The sequence below is a fragment of the Castanea sativa genome, chromosome 6 (assembly GCF_040712315.1).
Source record: "Castanea sativa cultivar Marrone di Chiusa Pesio chromosome 6, ASM4071231v1".
NCBI classification, from domain to species: domain Eukaryota; kingdom Viridiplantae; phylum Streptophyta; class Magnoliopsida; order Fagales; family Fagaceae; genus Castanea; species Castanea sativa.
Window position 1 is genome coordinate 47,420,132 of NC_134018.1, and position 5,447 is coordinate 47,425,578.

General features: G+C 36.6%; 1 pseudogene; it reads left to right on the top strand.

Moving 5' to 3' along the window:
* The first annotated feature begins 771 nt into the window (after positions 1 to 771).
* On the top strand, positions 772 to 3,535 carry LOC142640079 (heat shock cognate 70 kDa protein-like; annotated as a pseudogene).
* Positions 3,536 to 5,447: the final 1,912 nt, after the last annotated feature.

The window sequence follows — 5,447 nt, forward strand, 5'->3', positions numbered from 1 at the left end:
TTTGTTGTTTGTCACGGTGGAGCAAGGAAGCTCCACCTGGGTTTAGATCGGAGAGGGAGATGAGAACTTTGAGAGTGCTTCGAAGAGGGAGAGCTTAGTGAGGGTTCTTGATGAGAAGCAATCCGCCGCCAGTGGTGGCAGCGTTGATCTGTGATGACGAGCTCAAGCCATGAAGGTCTGATGGAGGCTTGGCTTGAGAGAGTTTCAGAGATTAGAGAGAAAGCTTTGGTTTAGGGTGAGAGATAGGGAGCCCGAGGAGAGTTTTTGGTAAGTTTGTAGTGCTCTCGCTTGGTCTGAGCTTGGGTTTACGCCTAAATGTTTTTTTTTTTTCTAATATTAGTTTTTTTTTTCTTTTAATTTCGAAATTTATATTAAAAAAAAAAACCAAAAACCAAAAACCAAAACGACATCGTTTTGGCTTAATTAACGGCAAAACGTAACTTGAGTTTAACAGAGTACCGAATTGATAACAATTGAAAGTTAGAGGACTGAAATGACAAAACTGAAAGTTAGAAGACTGAAATGAAAAAAGCTAAAAGTTAAAATGTGAGTTTTGCATTTTTGCTTAAAAGATACTTCTTTCCTTTGTTTCGTTTTGCTTTACTAAAGGTATACTTTCAGCTCCGAAGTGCCTCATAGTCTACTACTTTTATCTACTTTAGTTTCAGTTTACAAAAGTGTTTGGTCTTCTCGTTCCCGACGACTACGTCGAACCAAGGAGAGGGTTCGGCTATAGGGATTGATCTGGGTACAACGTATTCATGTGTGGCAATGTGGCAAAATGAAAGAGTAGATATAATAGTGAATGATCAAGGTTACAGGACCACTCCCTCTTATGTTGCTTTCACTCCTCTAAAGCGTTTAGTAGGTGATGCCACCAAGAACCAGGTCGCCAGGAACCCTACAAACTCTATCATTGGTAATCTTCAATTTTTTTTTTTTGGTTAATGTTATTCTTAAGCACTTATTGTTCTACTCCCATTAATGGCCTTGAATAATAATTCTAAATATAATAATTTTTATTTTTATTAAATTGTGATTGGGTCAAAAGAAAAAGATAGTCTTTCTAACCTTTACTTTTAATAACAACTTTTTTTTTTTTTAAATACACGAAGATTTTTTTTTAAAACCTCAAATCAATTGTAGATTCTATTCCATCCAGAGAGAATCCATTAAGAAAGGGGATTTGAACTCTTACATGCTTCAGTTATAAACACCAGGCCGTTTGGTATAGCATTTTAAGTAACACTTTTCAATTTTTAAATAATATTATACGTATTTTCATATATTTTTTTTACTCACAAATGATCTTACCAAACCGCCCTAGAAGTCAGTTGAGTTACTGCTGGTCAATTGGACCTATTAATCACTGTTTAATTTTGATCTTAAATTCTTAATACTCACCTTTTAAATTACTTTAAGAATGTTTAATAGCATTCATATTTCATATATCATAACGTCATCTAGTCAGGGTTCTACATTGGAGGATAAGAATTCACAACTTACAGTAAATTAAAAACTAATTACTTATTGCCATTTCGGAATCAATTACGGATTCTTTGCTTTAGTAATTGTAATTTTCAAGATTTAAATTAAAGTTCTGTATATAAATTTCAAACTTGTATTATCAGCTCTAATTAATATTAATATTTTTACTTGAGATTACAATGTTGTCATCAGATGCTTAAAGTGCCATATTTTGATTTCCCCCCCCCCCCCCCCCTCCCCCCCTCTTTCAATACCGTCTTATTAGGCTCATGAATAAAAAATATATTTGTAAGAAAAAAAAAAAGTCAATATCACAATATGTAATCTTGCTGCTTCTTGTGCTCCATTGTGGTGACAGTTTCTCTCTGCTATTAGAGGTATCCATTTCATAATAGGGTATTACATTGCAGATGCAAAGCGGTTGATTGATCGGTGATTCTCTGATCCCTTGGTTCAGAGCGATATCAAACTTTGTCCATTCAAGGTCATTGAAAGTTCTGGTGATAAACCTATGATCGTGGTCAACTATAAGGGCGAAGAGAAGCACTTTGGTGCGGAGGAAATCTCATCTATGGTCCTAAAAAAGATGCGTGAGACAGCCAAAGCATACCTCGGTACAACTGTGATGCAGTTGTTACTGTCCCCGCCTACTTCAATGACTCCCAGCGTAAGGCTACAAAGGATGCTGGAGGCATTGCAGGCATGAATGTCCTGCGTATAATCAATGAACCAACTGCTGCAGCCATTGCTTATGGTCTAGACAAGATTGCAGAAAGTATTGGCAAGAGAAATGTGTTCATTTATGATTTGGGTGGTGGTACTGCAGATGTCTCACTACTTACCATTGAGAAAGGTGTCTTTGAAGTGAAGGCCGTAGCTGGAGACACTCACCTTGGAGGCGAGGACTTCCGATAACAGAATGGTAAATCACTTTGTTGAAATATTTAAGAGGCAGCACAAAGTTGACATTGGTGTGAACTCCAGAGCTCTATGGAGGATAAGAACAGCTTGTGAGAAAGCAAAGAGGATCCTTTCTTGTGCAAATGACACTAACATTGAAGTCGATTCTTTATATAATGGTATTGATTTCTTTTCACCTATTACCCGTGCCAAACTTGTGGAACTCAACATGGGTTTGTTCAAGAAGTGTATCGATATTGTGGAGAAGTGCTTGAGTGATGCTAAGATGGATAAGAGTTGCGTCGATGTTGTTGTTCTTTCTGGTGATTCTTCCTGAATTCCCAAGGTGCAGCAGTTGTTGCAAGACTTCTTTGATGGGAAGGAGCTTTTCAAGAGCATTAATCCAAATGAGGATGTAGCTTATGGAGTAGTTGTTCAAGCTGCAATCTTGACTGGTATGAAAAATGAGAAACTTCAAGACATTGTACTCTTAGATGTCACCCCTCTGTCCCTTGGTGTAGAGGTTCTTGGAAAGGAGATGTCTATTATAATTCCAAGGAATACAGCCACTCCCACCGAGAAGGTGAGGAACTACACCACTGTTGATGACAACCAAACTTCCATAATGTTCTATGTTTACGAGGGAGAAAGAGCAAGAACTTGTCATAATAACTTGTTGGGACTACTTACGCTTCCTGGTATTCCTCCAGCACCCAGGGGTGTTGCTAGCATAAACGTTTGTTTTAATATTGACACTAATAGTATCTTGAATGTTTCTGCTAAGGAGATGACTACTGGTGTGATGAGGAATATCACTATCACAAATGATGGGTCAAGACTGTCCAGTGAAGAGATTGACAGGATGGTCAAGGATGCAGAAACATACAAGGTCGAAGATGATGAATACAGGAAGAAGGTTAAGGCTAAGGCAGGTTTGGAGAACTATGCCTACAACATGAGGAATACTATCAATGATGAGAAGATTGGTGCCAAGCTTGCCCCTGCAGCTAAGAAAAATATTAAAGATGCTGTTGAACAGGCCATTCAATGGTTAGATGACCTCCAGCTCGTGGATTCAGAACTGTATGACGGCAAGCTAAAGTGGCTGTAGAACATTTGCAATCCCATTAGGAGTTATGGAAAATAATAATAAATTTGAGCCAGACCCTTTCAACAAAATGATGACAGCTATCAGAGTCCATCGTAGTACCTTATCATTTCAACTGATGTGGTAGTTCGATCCATGCTACCACTTACCAGTGTTACTATTTTGTCTTTGACTACATATTTTTTTGCGTTCTAGTGTTTTCTTGTTGGTTATTTGTCATTTTCAGGCAACGGTTATAAATTTTGATGACGTGTCCACTGATAAGGATTTAGGTTCAGGCCTTCAACCCATAGTTTGGTGACGTTGAATTCTGTTTCAGTATACAGCTACACAATCGAATTTGAAAGGAGTAAAGTGTGAACAGGTAAAAATAAAATAAAACTGGGTAAAGTAGAGAAGTACTACCTAGAAAAGCTCATCTGAAGCAAAATAAAACACCAACAAATTTTGAGCCTTGTTCAGCGAGTAAAATCAAGGCACAACAAAACACAAAAAGGGTGCAAAATCTACCTAAATCTTGCAGAAACAACAAAAAAAATAAATGTGGATTTCATTAAACACCAATCTCTTTAAACTGATTTTGACGCAAGCTTTGTGTTTATTAATTGCTTTATTGGTTCGGCCTCTTAGAGCACTCATTTCAGTCAATGTATAATAGCATATAAGTTAAATTTTGGACATCCAACTCTAAAGATCACCCAAATCAGTCTACATACACCATTACTATTCACATGCAATTTTTATTAATACTTCTTTACCCATAGACAACTAATGAAAAAATAGCTCGCTGAAAACCATTGTTCACCCTCTCTGTCTCAGTCTCAAATTCGACAAGATCCCGATTAGATTTGGTGAGATCTTGACCAAATTTGACCAAATCCGGCAACTCACCTCACCGTTGCTCCATCAATTTTGACTAAATCTAATTTTCATCCACTACAGCCCAATTCGACTTGACTCGTGGTTATTGGAGGTCAGAGGTGGGTCTGTAATTGGAGGTTTAGGGTGTATTTTTTTTAGGTGAAATAGGGATGATGGAAAACTTTGGAGATAAAATAGGAGAGAAAATGAATTTGTGTGTTGTTTGGTTGGGAGGAGGGGAAAGAAAACTTTTGTGTGGGACCCAAACATTTTCCACTTAGGTCCACAAAAACTTCTCTCCAAAATAGAGAGAAAATAGGGAAGAAAACTTTGAGACTTGTTGTGTAACAAAAATACCCAAACTTTTTATTGCTCTCACCTACCCCTCTCACTTTCCCACATCCTGTGACTTATCAACTTTATTGCCTCTTCATCCTTATCTCTTAGCATCTTCATAGCAACGTGAACTCTAGTTTTTTTTTTTTTTTTTTGCCTTGCTGAGTTTTTAGTGTTAAGGGTCATTGTATTAGTGAAAAGGCTAGCGGATATAAATATATTTATATATATATATATATATATATATATATATATATATATATATATATATATATATATATATATATATTTTTTTTTAAATGTCTTCTCAATTAACGCATAATCAATTTTTGTTACCCATAAATTTTAAATTATATATAAAATAAAGAAAAGGAATATATATTTATATGTATTTGTGTTAATTTTTATATTATTTAATGAGTGTAAATATATTTATTTCTTATATATTATATAACAAGGAAATAGTCAATTTATATAAATTACAATTGTGGGGAGTAAAAGGATCCGAGGGCACAGCCGAGGGCGAGCTTCTCCTCGGACAAATCCAAAAGAACTCAAAACTTCATTATGAAGGTCAAGGCATAACTCTGGAAAGACTAATGGTTAAAGGAGGACACCCTGAACCTTCTAGATGCACCAGTGTTAGAGAAAATATCAAATACAAAGGCTGCCACCTCCGCATTAAAGGCTCTGCACCTACTTCCCTGGCCGCATTAATGGGGAAGTGACCCCTGAACAGTAGGGCTGAAACTTC